Source organism: Triticum urartu, chromosome 4, assembly GCF_003073215.2.
Source record: "Triticum urartu cultivar G1812 chromosome 4, Tu2.1, whole genome shotgun sequence".
Classification (NCBI taxonomy): domain Eukaryota; kingdom Viridiplantae; phylum Streptophyta; class Magnoliopsida; order Poales; family Poaceae; genus Triticum; species Triticum urartu.
Genome location: NC_053025.1, coordinates 112,379,455 through 112,402,803, shown reverse-complemented (window position 1 = coordinate 112,402,803; position 23,349 = coordinate 112,379,455).

The window sequence follows — 23,349 nt, the reverse complement described above, 5'->3', positions numbered from 1 at the left end:
ATATACATGGTGGACACACCCAAAGAAGGCAATGGCGACGGGATAGCGGAGGATGACCCCTCCAAGAAGCAACCCAAGCGCCGACGTCAGCGGTGCCGCTCTCGCCAAAGCAAAAGCGGTGATACCGGCACAGGAGATAATAGCACTCCGGATAGTGCCGAAGATGGCAACAATCCCCTCCAGCAAGATTTAGAGCATGAGGATGGAGAAGCCAGCCCTCCCGAGAGAGCGGCAGATGGAGAGGCGGAGGATGATAATTACAGGCCTCCCTCCGAAGACGAAGCAAGCCTCGGTGATGAAGAATTTGTCGTGTCTGAGGATCCCGTCAAGCAAGAGCGCTTCAAGCGCCGGCTTATAGCCACGGCAAATAGCCTTAAGAAAAAGCAACAGCAGCTTCAAGCTAATCAAGATTTGCTAGCTGACAGATGGACTAAAGTTCTTGCGGCCGAGGAATATGAACTCGAACGCCCTTCCAAGAGTTACCCAAAGCGTAGGTTGCTACCCCGACTGGAGGAGGAAGCATTAAAACCTACATCTCCAGCGTATGACGCGGCTGATCGGCCACCTCGTGGCCGCGACAGAGAGGCATTTCAGCCAAAAGCTCAGCCCGCACCCCGACGCCACTCAAATAAAAATGTCAAGGCACGGGGAAACACGGTAGACCTGTGAGACGTATTGGAGGACAAAGTAAAACACGCAAGATCGATCTACGGATCACGAGGGTGCGCCACTATGCGAGACGATAACCGTCACGCCGGATACAGTAAAAGTAAATCCGGCCGGGCCGAACACAACGGACAAGACTCATTTGAGCTGCGTCGCGACATGGCCCAGTACAGAGGCGCCGCACACCCCCTATGCTTCACAGACGAAGTAATGGATCACCAAATCCCAAAGGGTTTCAAACCCGTAAATATCGAATCATACGACGGCACAACAGATCCTGCGGTATGGATCGAGGACTTCCTCCTGCACATCCACGTGGCCCGCGGTGACGATCTACACGCCATCAAATACCTCCCACTCAAGCTCAAAGGACCAGCTCGGCATTGGCTCAACAGCCTTCCAGCAGAATCCATTGGCTGTTGGGAAGATCTGGAAGCCGCATTCCTTGACAACTTCCAGGGCACTTATGTGCGACCACCAGATGCCGATGACTTGAGCCACATAATTCAGCAGCCAGAGGAATCGGCCAGGCAATTCTGGACACGGTTCCTGACAAAGAAAAATCAAATCGTCGACTGTCCGGATGCAGAGGCCCTAGCAGCTTTTAAGCACAACATCCACGATGAGTGGCTCGCCCGGCACCTTGGCCAGGAAAAGCCGAAATCTATGGCAGCCCTCACGACACTCATGACCCTCTTTTGCACGGGAGAGGATAGCTGGCTTGCTCGCGGCAATAATATATCAAAGAACCCTGGTACTTCGAATACCAAGGATGGAAATGGTAGGTCACGTCGCAACAAACACAAGCGCCGCATCAATAGTGACAATACCGAGGATACGGCAGTCAATCCCGAATTCAGAGGCTCTAAACGAGGTCAGCAGAAAAAGCCATTCAAAAGAAGCACCCTGGGCCCGTCCAGTTTGGACCGTATACTCGATCGCTCATGTCAAATACTTGGCACCCCCGACAAGCCAGCCAACCGCACCAACAGGGAATGTTGGGTGTTCAAGCAGGCCGGCAAGTTAAATGCCGAAAACAAAGATAAGGGGTCACATAGCGACGACGAGGAGGAGCCCCGGCCACTGAACACCGGAGGACAGAAGAGGTTCCCCCCACAAGTGCAGACGGTGAACATGATATACGCAACCCACATCCCCAAGAGCGAGCGGAACCGTGCGTTAAGGAAGGTATACGCGTTGGAGCCAGTCGCCCCAAAGTTCAAACCCATGGTCCTCCTGTCCGATCACCTTCGATCGCAGGGACCATCCCACTAGTATCTGTCATGGCGGATTCGCCGAACTAGTCCTAGACCCAATCATCGACGGATTTCACCTCACTCGAGTCCTTATGGACGGCGGTAGCAGCCTGGACCTGCTTTATCAGGACACAGTGTGCAAAATGGGTATAGACCCCTCAAGGATCAAACCCACAAAAATGACCTTCAAAGGCGTCATACCAAGTGTAGAGGCCCATTGCACAGGCTTAGTCACACTGGAAGTAGTCTTCGGATCCCCGGATAACTTCCGAAGCGAGGAGTTAATCTTCAATATAGTCCCGTTCCGCAATGGCTATCATGCATTGCCCGGGCGAACCGCATTTGCGAGATTCAATGTGGTATCGCATTATGCTTACCTCAAGCTCAAGACGCCAGGACCTCGGGGGGTCATCACAGTCAATGGAAACACAGAACGCTCTCTTCGCACGGAGGAGCACACTGCGGCCCTCACAGCAGAAGCACAAAGCAGCCTCTTCAGGCAATCCACCAGTTCGATGATTAAACACCCGGACACCGTCAAGTGCGCCCGGAGTAATCTGCAACAAGACCGCCTGGCACATTCCGAGCTCGCATAGCAATGCGGCCCCCACCCCAGTCCCAGCCAAACGGCGAAATCCATGCCACGCATACATAATTACGGATTAAAAATACCATGGGTATAGGTGGGAGGCACGAGTACGGCACGCCCCAAAACGCGGCTCAACCGCACTAGGGGCTTCCCGCTTTGTTATTCTTTTCTCTCTTTCAGGACTTTACTCTCCGGAAACCCCGTCTGGCAGTACGATTTCCAGACACACGATACAACAACCAAGGAGGCAGAAAGCTACGTCGCACCATGGAACTCCCAGGTGGTCTCTGATAACGAGTGAAATACTTGCTTTAAATACCATTCATCAGCTTGCCCTTGGAGGGGACATGTCAAATAGTCCTACTTTTTGCTTATCGCACTACTTGTATCATTCTGCTTCGACGCACCTTTTTGAATAAACAATGCATAGCACTAGACTATTACCGCATTCTCTATTCTTTTATATATATATATATATGTTCATTCATGACATTCAGCACCTGTACACTCTGGTACGGCCAATACGCCAGGGGCTTAAGCGTACCCCATAATACGGCGTGAGAAGTCCGAACACTTTCGACAGTGTGGCACCCCGAACTTATAGCATTATATGCATCAGCTCCAAATCATGTCTTGGGTCAATAGTTGGGTTTGCCCAGCTCCCATGTTTTGGTACCTTACGTTCCGCTATATCGGCTAAGGTAGCAGTGGGAGAACTATTGCGATTGTGCCCCGGTTCATCTGGGCAAGCACCTCAGTAGAGAAAGCTAAAACTGACTGTCATGATAAGGCGAGAGCTGGTCGCTGTTCGAGAGGTCTCGAGTCCCTAAAGACTTATGCCGCTTAGAGCGAGGAGTCGGCTTTGTCCGGCTTAAGGCGTGTATAGCGCCCCGAATTCGGCCTTCCGAATACTAGGGGCTTCGCCAAAATTTAAAATTGTAGACTTCTATGGCTAAGTGAGAGTGATAAATCATTATAGTCTGATTGCCTTGTTCGTTGTGCTGAGCACCTCCCTCGAAGGACCCAACAATGGGAAAAAGAGTGCTCATATTTATCCCTAACACCCCAGCACTCATGGCATGTGGGCAGAAGCCGACGACTGGCCATCTCTCAGATTTAATAAACAGCTGCACAGAAGGTAATATTTTAAATTTAAATAAGCGTTGCATAGCGCATATGAACAAGTTTTCATAATACAGGATCACACGAGCAAGTTCATTCAAAAATTACATCCTTCGCACACTCGTCCGCCACAAGACGGGCACCCTTCAGGACACCCTCATAATACATTTCGGGGTGGCGATGCTCCTTGCCCTGCGGCGGCCCCTCCTTCACCAGCTTCTCGGCGTCCATCTTGGCCCAGTGCACCTTCGCACGGGCAAAAGCCCGGCGTGCACCTTCGATGCAGACGGACCGCTTTATGACTTCCAGCCGTGGGCAGGTATCCACAAGCCGCCTCACCAGGCCGAAGTAGCTGTTGGGAAGGGAGTCGCCAGATCACATCCGGACTATAAGGCCCCTCATGGCCTGTTCGGACGCCTTATGCAGCTCGACCAGTTGCTTCAGCTGGTCACTCACAGGCATCGGGTGTTCGGTCCCAGTATACTGAGACCAGAACAACTTCTCCGTCAAGCTTCCCTCCTCGGCCTGGTAATACTTCGCGGCATCCGACACGCTGCGGCGCAAATTTGTGAATGCTCCTGGAGAGCTCCGGACTCGGGTAAGTAACAAGTAATTTACCTTCACATGCTTGCTTTGCATATTGAATGCCTTACCCGCCGCTATCTTCCTCATCGCCTCAATTTCCTGGAGGGCCTTTTGGGCTTCATCCTTGGCATGCTTTGTGCTCTCGAGGGCCGCGGCAAGCTCGGACTCTCGCGTCTTCGAGTCAAACTCCAAAGCCTCGTGCTTCTTCATGAGAGCCTGGAGCTCTTGCTACACCTCGCCCACCCGTGCCTCTTGTTTTTCCCGCTCGGTGCGCTCCTTGGCCGCTTTGTTTTTGGCCTCGGACAGCGCTTGCTTCAGGGTCGCCACTTTGGTCGTGGCCCCTGGCACATCCATGATGATCCTATCATTTTGCAACCGCATCTTTATATATATATAGGCATTACTTACCTTTGTTCTCCCCGAGCTGCCTCTTGGCAAGACCGAGCTCTTTCTTGGACCGCTCGAGGTTCTGCTTCAGTGCAGCGACCTCCGCATTCAGTGCGGCAGAGGTTAGCAGCGAAGCCTGCATACGCATATAGACATACTTATATTAGACTCCTGCAGATATTATTTGATCCTCTATTCGGCTTTTCTTTGTGAACACCAAACAGAGCATCAGGGGCTACTGTCTATGCGGTAATATTTTCCTATATTTTAAATACTTACCTCAAAGCCTGTTAGAAGGCTGGCACAGGCTTCAGTCAGTCCGCTCTTGGCGGACTGAACCTTCTTGATCACCGCACTCATAATAGTGCGGTGCTATTCGTCGATGGAAGCGCCGCGAAGCGCTCCCAGCAGGTTGTCCAATGCCTCTGGATGGACAGAGGTCACCGGCACGGGCAGCTTGCCCCTCTTGGAAGGGGGCCGCCTGCCGGAGTCCGGAACCACTGGAGGTTCCAGCGCGGCGTTCGGCTGGGGGCCGAACTTGGAGCCCTTGGGAGTCTTGCTCCCTTCGCGCCTGGAGTCCGGAAGTTCGCCTTGAGGCGCCTCCGGGACTATCTCCCCCCGGCTCGGTGCCCCTTGAGACAGTACCTCGACATCGTCCGTAGGGCGAGGAGAGGAGGCGGTTGGAAGTGTATCACTATTCATATCCGATGAGTCCAAGGAACCGTCCGACGAGGATACGTCGATACGGGCTCGGGGCAGACTGCATAATCATATTCGACGTTAGGAGAAGCAGTGCAACAAAAGTATGCTATGAGTTACTCTGGTATCCGAATACTTACGACTTCGCCAGGGGCTTGGCCCTGAGTAACCACTCGTCTTCGCCGTCGGCGGCGGTGGTGGAACAGTCCAGAAGGAGAGTCCTTCCCTTCTTGGACCCTTCGGCCTCCCCGGTTGGGGCGGCCTTCCTTTTCTTGTCTCCCCCGGCTGAAGGGGGAGAATCTTCATCTTCCTCCTCCTCGTTTTCATGGGAGGAGTGCGTCTCAGAGTTACCGGACGATGAGTCCGATACCACCTGGCGCCAGGAACTCTTTCCGTTCCCATGGCCTTCTTCTTGGTCTTCTCCGGCACCTCATAAGGAGCCGGAGTCCGCATATCTGTCAGGAGAGCGTCTGCAGGGTCTTCGGGCAGAGGGGTCAGACAGTTAATCTGCTCCGATGTCTCCACCCAGTCCTGTCAAAGGCATGGGAGCTCAGACCCCGCACATGGTTAAGATATGGGAAATAAATACCCTACCATATGTACAGAACTTACCGGATTCGCAGGGCACTTCGCGCTTAGCCCGCGGTCCTCGGTAAGAGAAGGGGGGACCTCGGCGCCCTTGAACAGCACCTTCCAGACGTCCTTATGCGTCGTGTTGAAGAGCTCGCGTAGAGTCTGGTGCTAGGCCAGGTCGAACTCCCATAAGTTGAAAGCCCGTTGTTGACACGGGAGGATCCGGCGGAAGAGCATGACCTGGACTATGTTGACAAGCTTAAGTTTCTTACTTATCATGTTCCGGATACACTTCTGGAGTCCGTCCAGCTCCACTGATGAGCCCCAGGACAGGCCCTTCTCCTTTCAGGAAGTGAGCCGTGTGGGGATTCCGGATCGAAACTTGGGGGCCGCCACCCAATTGGTGTCGCGCGGCTCGGTGATGTAGAACCACCCCGATTGCCACCCCTTTATGGTCTCCATGAAGGAGCCCTCGAGCCATGTAACGTTGGGCATTTTGCCCACCATGGCTCCGCCGCATTCCACTTATTGGCCGCCTACTACCTTCGGCTTGATATTGAAGGTCTTCAGCCACAGGCCGAAGTGGGGCCGATGCGGAGGAAAGCCTCGCACACGAGATGAACGCCGAGATGTTGAGGATAAAATTCGGGGCCAGATCATGAAAGTCCAGCCCATAATAGAACATAAGGCCGCGGACGAATGGATGGAGGGGAAACCCCAGTCCACGGACGAAGTGGGGGAGGAAAACCACCATTTCGTAAGGTTCTGGGGTAGGGATGTTCTGCCCCGCGGCTGGCAGCCGGTGCGTGATATCCGCGGCTAAGTATCTGGCCCCACGTAGTTTTTTGATGTGTCCCTCCGTGACGGAGGAGACCATCCACTTGCCTCCCGCTCCGGACATGTTTGGGGAGAGTTGAGGAGAAGGATGTGGACTTGGGCGCTGGAGCTCGAGTGCGCGAGAATGGATGAGCAAGGAGGAAGAAGGCATGGGTAGAAAAAGGTGAAACCTTATCCCTTTATAAGGGCGGATGAAACTATGCGCCCCCATCAGCCTGGTAAAACTCGCTTATCCCCCAAGTGCCGTAATTGATGGCGCGGTTGGGTTACCCACGTCCGTATTGATGGGAATCCCGTAATAAGGGGACACGATCTATGCTTCGATAAGACGTGCCAAGGAAACCGCCTCGCGAAACACACTGAGATAGGTTATGAAAAACGATTCGAATAAAGACCTGTCTGTGGTGTGATGCCACGCTACGGGGTATGTCAGCAGATTAGATTTGTGGAAATATTATTCTCTCTACGGTGGTATGTGGAACTTGTTTTGCATAGCCGGACACGATCCTCGTGTTCAAAATCTTCTATGAAGTATTCGGAGGAGGAACCCGCCTTGCAATGCCGAAGACAATCTGTGCGCCGGGCTCATCGTCATTGAAGCCTGGTTCAGGGGCTACTGAGGGAGTCCTGGATTAGGGGGTATCCAGACAGCCGGATTATATCCTTTGGCCGGACTGTTGGACTATGAAGATACAAGATTGAAGACTTCGTCCCGTGTCCGGATGGGACTCTCCTTGGCGTGGAAGACAAGCTTGGCAATGCGGATATGTAGATCTCCTTCCTTGTAACCGACTATGTGTAACCCTAGCCCCCTCTAGTGTCTATATAAACCGGAGGGTTTAGTCCGTAGGACCAACAACAATCATACCATAGGCTAGCTTCTAGGGTTTAGCCTCTCTGATCTCGTGGTAGATCAACTCTTGTACTACTCATATTATCAAGAACAATCAAGCAGGACGTAGGGTTTTACCTCCATCAAGAGGGCCCGAACCTGGGTAAACATCGTGTCCCCTGCCTCCTGTTACCATCCGCCTAGACGCACAGTTCGGGACCCCCTACCCAAAATCCGCCGGTTTTGACACCGACACCAGCCGCCAAGCATCTATAGGCCCGGACATCCGGCCCCAGCCCGGAAATCCGGCCCCAACGCTCGGATATCCGGAGAAGCTCCATCCAGAGGACAGAAGAAAAGCCCCGTCTGCCCGGACATCCGGCCCCAGCCCCGAACATCCGGCTCCTCCCGAAGGCCCGGACATCGGGCCCAACGCCCGGATGTCCGGCCCCGTCTGTCTGCGCACAGTAAAGGGCCGAGGCCCATGTACCCTTTTGCCCTCCTACACTATATATACTCTCCTCCTACCTACGTTTTGGGGTTAGCAAAGTAGTAGCTCATTAGAGATAGAGCTTTGCTCATCCATTACGGATCTACTCCAAGATAGAGACCACGGCCCCTCTTCGGAGAAGATCCCCTTGGATTCAAGACCCCCTCTTGGGTGTCCCCATCAAGACCTCCTTTGGAGAAGAACCGGTTACCATGTATCGCCCTTGTTGATCGTGGATCTTGTATCTTCTTTTGTGTTCATGGATCAAGCACATGTGTGATCATACTTGTTGGTTTGAGTGTCCCTCTTGTGTTCCTCTTTGTGATTTACCCTCGTGTTTCCCTTCGTGTTCTTCGTGTTCTTCACGGGATCCGCTCCTTTTATGAAAGATCGGTCATTTAGGGTTCCACCCTACATCATTTATGCAGGACACGGCCACCCAGTCCTTGGTGGCGAGTGTGGCCAACCTGTGCTTCTCGGTGTCGTTCGAGCCGGTGACGCCGCCGCGCCCTGAGGTGGATCATATCATGGACTGCTGCTTCCTGCAGCGCGCGGAAGATGTTGATTCTCTAAAAGAAGAACTATCGCTGGTGGTCGTGGTCACTGTGGCGGAGCCTAGGCTGCCGGTGGACCTTGCCGATGCCGCTCGTGCCGTGCACATGGAGTTCGACCTCGGCCCCGGTGACATGTCCATTCGCTCCTTCTACCCACAGAACTTCCTCGTCCTCTGCAAGACCAAGGCCACTCGTGAAAGAATGGTGGCCAGAGGGCATGTTGGCGCGCCGTGCTTTACGTTGTCGCTGCGCACGTGGATTCGACAGGCCCGGGCAACAGGCAACGCCGTGCCGTACCTCGTGCAGCTGCTGCTGGTGGGCATCCCTGCCAACGTGTGGACCAAGCGTGCCACCGACTCCGTCCTCAGGGACCTAAGCATGGTGGTCAAGGTTGCGAGCAGCACGGCGAGGCGCGACGACATGACATGTTTTCGTGTCTGGCTGCGAACTGACGACCCGGCGCGCATACCGCCACACCGCATCCTGGTGGTGGAAGAACCGAGGCGACGAGATGATGGCGTCGACGCTCTTTGGTACTCAATCGACATATCCAAGAAGAAGAGCTGGTGTTGGTCTCTAGCCGACCACAGCCACAACTTCCCCCGCCGCCACCGCCACCGCCGGTGGACGACGAGGAGGATGATGTGGATCGGGTTCGGGATGCTGGTTCGGGTGGGGCATGGCGGTCCGGTGGCCGGTTGGGCGGCTCTGGGGCTCCCATGGGCTCGTCCGCCCCGCCCCGGGATGGTCAGGCACGCTCGCCTCTGGCGGCTGCCGCGCCACCGCCGGTGACTCGTCGCGCCGTTCAAACCGCAATCCCACCTGACGCACGACCCGGCCCCGACAACAGCTGTGTGGCTTTCGTCACGTCCATTATGGAGCCCAGTAGGCTGGTTGGCAATGGCCCGAATGACGGGCCACTGGTTGAGGAACACGTGGAGCCTGGCCCACTAGCAGGCCTGGCCATCTCTGCGCAAAGCATGGCGTGGCCCGAGGTAGAACTGGACTCGCCAGTGTCGTCTTGTGCATCCCGACAGTTGAGCAACCTGACGCGGTGTCTGGGAGCTTCGGGATTGGGGTCCCCCCCATCTGTCGCCCAAACGCGGCACACGCTTGACTAGAATGTTGACCAAGATGCAGAGTAGCTAGAAGATGGTGCTGCAGGAGACAGCAGAGCCGACATGATAAGATTTGGCGCATGGGACGTGATCATCTAGGAAGATTGTGAGGAACGGCCACTGGCGGCCGAGGAATGTGGTGGCCACGTAGATCAAACGCTACAGGACAGTGAAAGAGATGGGGTTGCATGGGATTCTCCCATCCGCCCAATAACGATAGGTGTGTGGGGCCCGACGCCCATGCATGAGGACGGCGCTGCTCACGTAGACATGGGCACGCGCATGCAATCGCAAGACTAGGTCCGAGTGAGTCTCTCTGGCCACAGCTCCCCTGCCCGGAATGACCCAGAAGATGCCCCTGCTCATGTGAAGACGAGAACTCAGCCTGGCAGCTCCCAGCTAGACCTGCTATGTGCGGAGCTACGGCGTGCGCTAACCCCAATCCTCTCACAGCCAGCAGACAGAGCACCACCACCCACCACGCGCAGGCAAAGGCGGAGGAGACCGGTCCCAAACACCACACCCCGTAGGAGCGCCCGCCTAGCCCGGGGCCCGGCCAGGAGATCCAAAGCATCCAAGCAATACCAAGTGATCATTAGAAAGTTGTGCCTGGCAAATGAGGCAGAGATCATTAGCGATGAAGCATTGGAGGCCTACGCGGAGCTGTTTTCCAGACCGTTGGCGGCGGGTCGGGTGGCGGCCATTCTTGCCATGTTTGGATGGGACCCGTCCATCCTACCCGTTGCGGAGATGGCTGACGTGGAGTGATTCGGTCTGTACCACCGTGTGGCTCTGTGGGCCTTGTCTATGGCTACACAACCACCAAAGCTCCTAGTGTGGAATGTCTGTGGACTAAACTCGCCGGCACGGAGGAGTGCAATCTTTCAAGTAGTGGCGGTTTCTAATCCTAGCATCATATGTTTCCAGGAAACAAAAGTGAAAGTTGTATCCCGTGACTTGATTAGGCAGTGCCTTGGTAATAGATTTGAAAACTACTATTACTTGTCGGCGGTGGGCACCCAAGGTGGAATCCTCATTGTGTGGGATGATACGATAGTCTCAATGTCCAACCCACACACCACTACGAACACCCTGACGGCGTTGGTGCAGCTGCATGGAGCCCCGGTTTGGTGGCTCATGGGCGTCTATGGGCTATAGTCGGATGCCGACAAGGTGGCGTTTCTTTCTGAATTGGAGGAGATTCGGGACTTGCATGCCGGACCATGGACGCTAGCGGGTGACTTCGACCTGCTTGCGAACCCGGAGGACAAGAACAATGAGCTAATCAACCGCCGGATGATTGCATGGTTTAGAGCCAAGCTAAATCTGCTGGAATTCAAAGAGCTATACCTACTTGGGAGGCGGTACATGTGGAGCAATGAAAGGAGACTCCCCACATTGGAAAAGATTGACCATATGTTCACTACAAACTCATGGGAGGACTTGCACCCATCCTGCTTGCTTGCGGCACTGGGCTTGGCGGTATCTGACCACTGCCTGCTCCTACTTGACCTAGATGCGGCTTTTCATATGGGAAGTCAGTTTTGCTTCGAATCCTTTTGGCCGAAAGCAGAGGGGTTCATGGACGCCGTCGCGGAAGCATGGTACTCGTTTCCATCGTCAGGGAACCCGTTCAAAGTACTAGACTACAAACTACAGGCTACAGCAAAGAAGCTTCAGTAGTGGAGTGAGAGATGGATAGGTAACATCAAGATGCAAATCCTAAGCGCTCGTGAGATCATATATCGGCTGGACACGGCAGCGGACTCTTGCATCCTCTCCGGCCAGGTGCATGGGCTGCGAAAGGTGCTTAAGAAGAAGCTGTTGGGATTAAGCTCTCTCGAAAGGACGATTGCTCGGCAAAGATCCCACATGCTTAACCTCAAGGAGGGGGGCGCCAATACCGGCTTTTCCCATCGCCATGCATACCACAAGCAACGTAAGAATGCCATTCTCACTTTGCGTCACAACGGCGAGATCTTCACCAGCCAAGAGAACATTGCCAAAGCAGTTGACGCCCACTTCTCGAGCACCTTTGGCTCACCCCGGCCACGAATGCACGCCATAGATTTGGACAGGTTGGAACTGCCGACAAGGGACTTGGCACACCTGGAGACACCTTTCTCACCGGAGGAAGTGGAGAAGGTTATCAAATTGATGCCGCTAGACAAGGCACCGGGCCCGGACGGTTTCACAGGACGGTTCTACGCAACTTGTTGGCCGGTCATCAAAGTTGACTTCATGAGGGCAATGGATTAGTTCTTCCATGGAGACACAAGAGGGCTGGCGGCCATCAATAGAGCCGTGGTAACCCTGCTACCAAAGAAAGTCGTTGATCTAAAAGACCATCGACCAGTGAGCCTAATCCATGGCACAACCAAGATTTTCGACAAAGTACTTGCCACAAGATTGGTGGACGAGCTTCCTTTCCTAGTGGGTAATCACCAAAGTGCTTTCGTTAGGGGCCGCTCTCTGCACGATAACTTCATGCTCGTCCAGTGCACAACACGAAGGTTGCATGCGCTCAAAGATCTAACGGTGCTGCTCAAGCTCGACATTTCAAAGGCTTTTGACATGGTTAAGTGGCCCTTCCTATTGGAGGTCATGACACGGATGGGTTTTGGGAGAAAGTGGATCACATGGATCTGTGGACTACTTGCCACCTCGACTACAAGGATTGCGATGAACGGAGTACTAGGGGCTATGATATACAATGCGTGTGGTCTTCGACAGGGCGATCCGGTTTCCCTATGCCTTTTATCCTGTTCATGGAGCCGCTACAGTCCTTGTTCAAGAAGGCCACCGATCGGGGCATCTTCACCCCCTGGCCCGAGTCGGTGTCCAGCAGCGAGTCTCTATGTTCGCCTACGACGTAATGGTCTTCTTCAAGCCTAATGACCAAGAGATAAGGGCCTGTCGGGAGATCCTGGTACTCTTCGGGGCAACCTCGGGCCTCATGGTGAATCTATCCAAAAGCACGACACTACCCATCAGGTGCTCGCCCGTGGAAATGGACTCGGTTTGTCGCTCACTAGCATGAACAAGTGCATCGTTCCCATGCAAGTACCTAGGCCTTCCACTCACAATTCGGAAGGCCACCGCCGCACAGTTTCGGTATCTGGTGGAACAATTCTCTAGTCGTCTACCCAACTGGAAGGCGGATACCTTTCCTAAGAGTGGTCGGCTCATACTTATCCTCTCAGTATTGTGCGCAATTCCGATCCATGCTATGATGGCACTTCATATACCTCCGAGAACTATGATGATATTGACAAAGATATGTCGAGGTTTCATGTGGTGTGGCAAGATGGAGGCCCGGGGCGGAAACTGTGTTGTGGCATGGGACTCGTTTTGCCGCCCAAGGTGGGCCGGCGGTCTCGGAATACCAAATTTGCGGTGGTTGAACACTGCCATGTTGGCGAGGTGGTCGTGGTTGCAGCGTACCGATCAGTCCAGGCCATGGTCTCAATTCAGGATTTACGTGCCAGCGGAATCAATGGCACTTTTTCGCGCGGCGACTACAACTACTGTGGGAAATGGCGAGGTAGCGCTCTTCTGGGAAGACAGATGGTTCGACGGCTACCGAGTGGAGGAATTGGCACCCCTGCTATACACAACGGTGCCAAGAAAACTAGATCAACCCGCACGGCCGCTGCAGCTCTGGCGGATCACACTTGGGCTTTGGACATTGGGCCAGACCTTACGGCAACCATGCTCCGACAGTTTCTGGATTTATGGCAATGAGTGGACGTGACCGACCTTCAGCTTGCCACGCAGGACAGTATCAAGTGGGCATGGGAGAAAGACGGCATGTTCTCGGCGCGCTCTTTCTACGCGGCCAAGTTCTCTGGTCTTCAGGTCGCGCCTACGACAGATTTCACATGGAAGTCCGGGGCGCCACTATAGAAACGATTCTTCACTTGGTTGGCCATCAAGAATAGATGTTGGACCTTTGATCGAGTAGCGCGGAGGGGACTTCCCCACCAGAGTTCATGCCCATTATGCAGCCAACACGACGAAACCATGACCCACATCATGATTGGTTGTGTCTTCGCACGGGAGGTTGGGGCAAGGGTATGCCTTGCTATGGGGCAACCAGACAGAACCCCTACAACAAATGAGACACTACCCGAGTGGTGCATTCAACAAGAGGACACTGGGCAACACAAGAAGCTAGTGAGGCCAATTCGCATCCTTGTCATATGGGAGCTGTGGATGCACCGCAATGTGGTCTTCGACGGAGCGACGCCATCTACGAGGCAGGTGCTAGGAAGCATAGAGAGAGATGCTCGAGCATGGAAACAGGCAGGACTACTGAGAGGGGAAGTCGAGGCGTTTTTCGATGGCCTCGCAGCGTGGGATAGTGCCGAGTAGTAGACTATAGTATGTTGTGTATGTGGAGTGGCTGTGAGCCACTTGTAAATATTCATGTAACTTTTTTTGAGCGCGGAGGGAGTCTTTCCCTTTCCCCTTTAGTATATGTACGCATACTCGTGTGTATTCAAGAAAAAAACACTCTTCAAAAACACATTTGAAAAATGTTGCACAAGTATTTTGAAAAATGTTGAATAAGTATTAAAGAAATGTTGAACAAGTGTTTCAAAAAATAGTGAACAAGTATTTGAAAATGTTGAATAAGTATTAAAAATGTTGAACAAGTATTTGAAAATGTTGAATAAGTATTAAAAATTGTTGAACGAGGTTTTGAAAAATGTCGAATAAGTATTAAAAATGTTGAACAAGTGTTTCAAAAAATGGTGAACAAGTATTAAAAAATGTTGAGCGAGTATTTTAAAAATGTTGAATATGTATTTGAAAAACATGGACATAAGTTTAAATGTTGAACAAATATCTGAAAAACGTTGAATAAGCGTTGGGACAATGTTGAACGTGTATACAAAAAATGTTGATCACTTATTAAATAATGTTTTTGATATATATGAAAATGGAAAATGGAAAACAAAAAGAAAAGAAAATGTTGAACAAATATTAAAAAAATGTTAATCATGTATATAAAAATGTCGAGTAAGTATTTAAAAAATGTTAAACAATTATTTTAAGAAATGTTGAACATCTATATATAGAAATGTAGAATGACAAACCAAAAACAAGAAAACGAAAAAAATGGAGAATAAAAAATAAAAGAATGAAAAAATGGGAGAAGTACAAAAACGAGAAAATAAAGAAAACCCCGGAGAAGACTAGATCTGGCAGCCTGTAGTAAGTCGCGATCCTACGACAAACCAGTAGGTAATCGCAGGCGCGCTCCTTTTATTCCTGATATTTTTCAACCTCCGCGCGGTAAAATGGGCCGGCCCGATACTGTTTCCTGAAAGCGAGACTTCCCTGTAGAATCGCTTAATGCGATAAATACGACGCCTTATAGGCGAGCCAGCTGTCTGTCTCGCAGCAAGCAGGTGATCGCGCTCAGGCAAACAGAGGCCGCTAGCCACTGCGGCTGTTCCATTTTCATGGTTAAAATACAACGTGAACTCTTTAGAACTAGCCACATCGGCAGATAGGATTATATTTCATTTTCTAATCATTTCTTGAAAAATTGAAATATTTTCTAAAAAACTTCCGAACATTTTGGAAAATCTCAGAAAACATGAACAACTTTAGGGTCGCGCGCTCCTTTTTATTCCTGATATTTTTCAACCTCAGCGCGGTAAAATGGGCCGGCCCAATCCTGTTTCCTAAAAGCGAGACTTCCCTGTAGAATCGCTTAATGCGATAAATAGTCGCTGCGACGTCCTACTGGGTTGGTCCACTACCGACGTCTTATAGGCGAGCCAGCTGTCTGTCTCGCAGCAAGCAGGTGATCGCGCTCAGGCAAACAGAGGCCGCTAGCCACTGCGGCTGTTTCGTGTTCATGGTTAAAATACAACGTGAACTCTTTAGAACTAGCCACATCGGCAGATAGGATTATATTTCATTTTTAATCATTTATTGAAAAATCGAATTTTTTTCTAAAAAACTTCCGAACGTTTTGGAAAAATCTCAAAAAAAGAGAACAACTTTAGGGTCGCGCACTCCTTTTTATTCCTGATATTTTTCAACCTCCGCGCGGTAAAATGGGCTGGCCCGATACTGTTTCCAAAAAGCGAGACTTCCCTGTAGAATCGCTTAATGCGATAACTAGTCGCTGCGACGTCCTACTAGGTTGGTCCACTACCAACGCCTTATAGGCGAGCCAGCTGTCTATCTCGCAGCAAGCAGGTGATCGCGCTCAGGCAAACCGAGGCCGCTAGCCACTGCGGCTGTTTCGTGTTCATGGTTAAAATACAACGCGAACTCTTTAGAACTAGCTACATCGGTAGATAGGATTATATTTCCTTTTTAATCATTTCTTGAAAATTCGAAATATTTTCTAAAAAACTTCCGAACGTTTTGGAAAAATCTCAAAAAACGAGAACAACTTTAGGGATTTGTTACCAAATTTTAAAAAGAGTAACAGTTTTGAAGTTGTAGACAAGTTTCTAAAAACATGAAGCTTTTTGAAAATTCCGACCAATTTTGATAAAGACGAACAAGTTTTAAAAATTGAGTTTCTGAAAAAAAGATCAGGAACATTCTTTTTAGAATTTATGAACAAATCATGAAAAAGGGAACATTTTAAAAATCCAGAAAAGTTTTTAACAATCACGAACTTTTCTGACAAAACGTAAACAATTCTCGAATTTGTGAACAATTTTTGTGAACTGGAATTTTCAAAAAAATTGTAAATTTTTTGACAATGGGAACATTTTTCAAATTTCTAACATTTTTTTGAGAATTACGAATTTGACCAAATTTTGAAAACATGAACATATTTAGAATTTCCAAACAATTTGTAGAAACCCGAACAAAATTTGAACATATAAACATTTTTGGAAAACACAAACAATTTTTCGATTTCTGAACAGTTTTTATGAAACTGCAAACAATTTTTTAAAGCGTGAACAAAAAAAAATAGATTTTTCGAACTTTTTTTAACAGTGACCAAATTTTAAAACAAGAACATTTTTTGGATATGTGAACAATATTTTGAAACAACCTGAACAAATTTTGAAAACAATAAAAAGTTTTTAAATAAATATAATCTTTATAAAACTAAACTTGAAAAATAGAAAATAAACAAAAAACAAATAGAAAACAAAAAAGAAAGAAGAAAAAGAACCAGAAAATTGGAACAAAGAAAAAGAAAAGGAGAAACATAGAAAGAAAAAGAAAAAGAAAAGAGAAATGAAAAAAGGAAAAAACAAAATAGAAACAGAAAAATCAGTTCAGGAACCTGTAGAAGGTACCCAAAACCGGGAATAACCGACTGGAACCTTCTAGATGGTTCCCAAAACAAGGATAGGTGGAACGCCGAAATCACTAATTAATGAGTACTTGTTGCAAAGAATACTCCACTTTCCCAGGTTGCGACAAATGACGCACATGCAGCGCGCCACTTGTCGTAACTTGGGAGTTTTCCCTTTTTTTCGTAGATCCGTTTATTCAAAATATTTTATCTCTTAAGCCGTGCGTCCAAATCTCAAACTGTTTTCATTATTGGATTTCTCACGTCGAGATCTTCAAAACTAGATCTCATGTTGATAGGTTTTGATGAACTTTTTTCACAAAAAAACCGGACGAAAAAAGCGGGCAAAAAAACCGAACCGGGAGGACAGTTTTTTTTCTTTCCGAAAGAGGCACGCCCATGCCTCTCGCGAAATCACAACTGTGCCTCTCGAAGCAAAACCATGACTCTCGTGGAAGGAAAAAAACAAAAAACGCGTTTTTTTTCATTTCCGAGAGGCACGGCCGTGACTCTCGCGAAAGCACAACCGTGCCTCTCGCGAAAGCAAAACCGTGACTCTCGCGAAAGAAAAAAACAGAAAACGCGTATTTTTTCCCTTTCCGAGAGGCACGGCCGTGACTTTCGCATAAGCACAACCGTGCCTCTCGCGGAAGCAAAAAACAAAAAACATGTTTTATTTTTCCCTTTCCGAGAGGCACGGCCGTGACTCTCGCGAAAGCACAACCGTGCCTCTCGCGGAAGAAAAACCGTGACTCTTGCGAAAAAAAACAGAAATTGTGTTTTTTTTCGTTTTCGAAAGACACGGCCGTGACTCTCGCGGAAGAAAAACCGTGACTTTCGCGAAAGGAAAAAAAATGCGTTTCTCGCGCAAAATTAAATCAAAATCTTTTTGATCGAAAAGTTAAGAAAAACCGGGGGAAAACCAAAACATCGAAAAAATCCGGAAAACCCCGTTTAAAAAGCCGAAAATGCGTGCGGAAAAATAAAAAAACAAAATTCGAAAGGAGCGTCCAGAGCGCGACACATGACGAATGACTGAGAGCGCGCCAAATGGCGCTAATCGTTGCGAGGCTTTCGAAGGAGTGCTCGTTAACTAGTTGCTCCCGTGGAACGCATGCCTTCTAAACGGCCGGCCCATCCTTGTGGATCGCTTCGATCGCGGGTGTGCGACGCCTGGGAGCGCTTCCTCTCGCTGAAGACACCGCATAGTTGGGCCTGTCCACTGTAGCGAATAGTTTCTGAAAAACCTGAGTTAAAAAATGGAGCTACCGAGGGGATCGACTACCTGATTCCGAGAGCAGCTAGCAGCTAGCCACTCCGCCAGAATGGAATAGTAGTTGTACACAATAGTGAGCGCGGCATACTAGAAGGAAAATGAGCCGGGATTTACCATGTTTACTTTATTTTCCTGTTTTTACTTTATTTTTCTTTTCTTTCTTTTCCTGTTTTTACTTTGTTTTTCTTTTCCTTCTTTTTCTTAATTTTTACTCGTCTAATTCAACATTATTTTTCTGTGTTTTTTCTTTTTACTCGGTTTTCACATGCTTTTGCCAAAAATAATATCAGTTAACAAACACAGAAAATGTTGAATAAGTATTAAAAATGTTAAACGGTTATTGAAAAAAATGTCCACTAAGTATTAAAATGTTGAAATGGGTATTAAAAAAATGCTGAATAACTATTAAAAAATGTTGAAAAGTATTTGAAATTTTTTTGAACAAACATTTGAAAATGATGAATAAGTATTAGAAATATTGAATATGTATTTGACAAATGTTGAATAAGTATTAAAAATTGTTTAAAGGGTATTTAGAAAATGTTGAACAAGTATTAAAAATGTTGAATAAGTATTTAGAAAATGTTGAATAAGTATTAAAAATGTTGAACACATATTTAAAAATGTTGAATAAGTGTTACAAATGTAAAATGACTATTTGAAAATTGTTGAACAAGTATTCAAAAAATATTGAATAAGCGTTGGAAGAATGTTGAACATGTATACAGAAAATGTTTTTTATTTATATAAAAAATGTTGAACAGGTATTCGAGAAATGTTGAGCAAGCATTTGAAAAATGTTGAGCATGTAAATAACAATGTAGAATGAAAAAATAAAAAGAAACAAAGAAAAATTCGAAGAAGAAAACGAAATAGAAAGGAAGAAATAACGAAAAAAGCAAAAAAGAAAAAAAAGAAAAGATAAAATGGAAATAGAAAAAAACCACTAAAAACAATGAAAAAACCGAATTCGTTTGCCTCAAGTATATTACATGCCTTGTCCTAACCACGTGTGAGACATGGGCAGAGTTGAAAAGTGAAAACCAAAAAAGAAACAACATAAACCAAAAACAAAGAAAAAAATGTAGAAAGAATAAAAAAAGAATGAAAGCAAAACAAAAAAACGGAGAAGAAAAAGAGAAAAGAAACAAATGAAAATGAAAAAAGCATTGTAAACTGAAGAAGCAAATGAAAAAAATAAAAACAGAGAGAAGAAAAAAGAAAATAAACAAGAAAACGAAAAAAGGTGAAGAATACCGAATAGAAAAAGAAGAAAATGGAGAAAAGAAAAGGAAAAAAAATACAAAAAACCATTGAAAACGAATAGTTTTCCTTGTAATAGGTTGCGCCCAGGTAACTTAACACAAATTGGATACTGTCCTAGTGGCTAGTAGGGCAACGGCGCAGCATCGACGTCCCGGGTTGAAATCCCATGTGATCCTCTTTTTTTACTAACCTTTTCGAAATGAAGTCACGAATGGGCTGGCCCATTCGCAGCGAACAGTTCAGCGAGAGATCATTGTTATCTCGCTGAATGCGAGAAATAGCTCTCTCGCGCACTTTGCGGCAAAAGGACGCTCCTTCGCACAGGGGACAAACCGATTGTTGGGGATCGTAGCAATAATTCAAAATTTTCTACGTATCATCAAGATCAATCTATGAAGTAATCTAGCAACGAGGGGAAGGAGAGTGCATCTACATACCCTTGTAGATCGCGATGCGAAAGCGTTACAGGAACGTGGATGAAGGAGTCGTAGTCATAGCGATTCAGATCGCGGTTGATTCCGAATCTAAGCGTCAAACAACGACGTCTCCGCGTTCAACACACGTGCAGCCCGGTGACGTCTCCCACGTCTTGATCCAGCAAGGGGAGAAGGAGAGGTTGGGGAAGACTCCGTCCAGCAGCAGCACGATGGCGTGGTGATGGTGAAGGAGTGCGGGACTCCAGCAGAGCTTCGCCAAGCACTACGAGAGACGAGGAGGGAGAGAGGTAGGGCTGCGCCAAGAGAGAGATCAAATCATCTGTTGGGCAGCCCCATACCTCAAGTATATATAGGGGGAGGGGAGGGGCTGCGCCCCCTCTAGGGTTCCCTCCCCAAGGGGGGCGGCAGCCCTAGATCTCGTCTAGGGTGGCGGCCAGAGGGGAGAGGGAGAGGGGGCGCACCAGGATGGGCCCTAGGGCCCATCTGCCCTAGGGTTTGCCCCCTTCCCCTCTTGGAGGCGCCTTGGGCCCTGGTGGAAGGCACCCCAGCCCATCTAGGGGCTGGTCCCTTCCAACTATTGGGTCTTGTCCATCACATCATTCTCCTAATGATGTGATCCCGTTATCAACGACATCCAATGTCCATGGTCAGAAAACCGTAACCATCTATTGATCAACAAGCTAGTCAACTAGAGGCTTACTAGGGACATGGTGTTGTCTATGTATCCAGCATGTATCTGAGTTTCCTATCAATACAATTCTAGCATGGATAATAAACGATTATCATGAACAAGGAAATATAATAATAACTAATTTATTATTGCCTCTAGGGCATATTTCCAACAGTCTCCCACTTGCACTAGAGTCAATAATCCAGTTCACATCACTATGTGATTGTAATGAATCCAACACCCATGGGGTGTGTTCATATCTTGCTTGTGAGAGAGGTTTATCAGTCAATGGGTCTGAACCTTTCAGATCCATGTGTGCTTTACAAATCTCTATGTCATCTTGTAGATGCAGCTACCACGCGCTACTTGGAGCTATTCCAAATAACTGCTCTACTGTATGAATCCGGTTTACTCCTCAGAGTCATCCAAATTAGTGTCAAAGTTTGCATCGACGTAACCCTTTACGACGAACTCTTTTACCACCTCCATAATCAAGAAAATTCCTTAGTCCACTAGTTACTAAGGATAAGTTCGACCGCTATCATGCGATCCATTCCTGGATCACTCTTGTACCCCTTGACTGACTCATGGCAAGGCACTCTTCAGGTGCAGTACACAGCGTAGCATACTATAGAGCCTACGTCTAAAGCATAGGGACGACCTTCGTCCTTTCTCTCTCTTCTACCGTGGTCAGGTCTTGAGTCTTACTCAATACTCACACCTTGTAACACAGCCAAGAACTCCTTCTTTGCTGATCTATTTTGAACTCCTTCTTTGCTGATCTATTTTGAACTCCTTCAAAATCTTGTCACGGTATGTATTCATTTGAAAGTACTATTAAGCGTTTTGATCTATCCTTATAGATCTTGATGCTCAATGTTCAAGTAGCTCAATCCAGGTTTTCCATTGAAAACATTTTTCAAATAACCCTATATGCTTTCTAGAAATTCTACATCATTTCTGATCAACAATAGTCAACAACATAAACTCATCAGAAATTCTATAGTGCTCCCACTCACTTCTTTGGAAATACAAGTTTCTCATAAACTTTGTATAAACCCAAAATCTTTGATCATCTCATCAAAGCGTACATTCCAAGTCCGAGATGCTTACTCCAGTCCTTAGAAGGGTTGTTGGAGCTTTGCATACTTGTTAGCATCTTTCAGGATTGTCAAAAACTTCTGGTTTTTATTACATACAACCTTTCCTCAAGAAAAATGTAGAGGAAACAATGTTTTGACATCCTATCTGCAAGATTTCATAAATAATGCAGTAACTGCTAACATAATTCCAACAGACTCTCAGCATCGCTTCGAGTGAGAAAGTCTCATCATAGTCAACTCATTGAACTTGTCGGGAAACATCTTAACGACAAGTCGAGCTTTCTTAATGGTGACACTTACCATCATTGTCTGTCTTCCTTTTAAAATCCATCAGCACCTAACAACCTTACGACCATCAAGTAGTTCTTTCAAAGTCTATACTTTGTTTTATACATGGATCCTCTCTCGAAATTTTATGGCCTTGAGCCATTCGTCGGAATCCGGGCCCACCATCGCTTCTCCATAGCTCGTAGGTTCATTGTTTTCTAGCAACATGACTTCCAAGACATGATTACGTTCTACTCTGAAGTAGTACACATCCTTGTCGACCTATCAGGTTTGGTAGTGACTTGATCCGAAGTTTCATGATCACTATCATAAGCTTCCACTTCAATTGGTGTAGGTGCCACAGGAACAACTTCCTGTGCCCTGCTACACACTAGTTGAAGTGACGGTTCAATAACCTCATCAAGTCTCCACCATCCTCCCACTCAATTCTTTCGAGAGAAACTTTTCCTCGAGAAAGGACCCGATTCAAGAAACAATCCCTATTGCTTCCGGATCTGACACAAGAGGTATACCCAACTGTTTTGGGTGTCCTATGAAGATGCATTTATCCGCTTTGGGTTCGAGCTTATCAGCCTGAAACTTTTTCACATAAGCGTTGCAGCCCCAAACCTTTTAAGAAACGACAGCTTAGGTTTCTCTGAACCATAGCTCATACGGTGTCGACTCAAGCGGAATTGCGTGGTGCCCTATTTAAAGTGATTGTGGTTGTCTCTAATGCCTAACCCATAAACTATAGTGGTAATTCGATAAGAGACATCATGGTATGCACCATATCCAATAGGGTGCAGTTATGATGTTCGGACACACCATCACACTATGGTGTTCCAGGCGGTATTAGTTGTGAAACAATTTCCACAATGTCTTAACTATGTGCCAAACTCGTAATTCAGATATTCATCTCTATGATCACATCATAGATATTTTTATCCTCTTGTCACGACGATCTTTCAACTTCACCCTGAAATTACTTGAACCTTTCAATAATTCAGACTCATGATTCATCAAGTAAATATACTTAGCATCTACTCAAATCATCTGTGAAGTAAGAACATAACGATATCCACTACATGCCTCAGCACTCATTGGACTGCACACATCAAGATGTATTACTTCCAACAAGTTGCTTTCTTGTTCCATCTTACTGAAAACGAGGCCTTTCAGTCATCTTGCCCATGCGGTATGATTTTCATGTCTCAAGTGATTCAAAATCAAGTGAGCCCAAACGATCCATCTGTATGGAGTTTCTTCATGCATATATACCAATAGGCATGGTTCGCATGTCTCAAGTGATTCAAAATCAAGTGAGTCCAAAAATC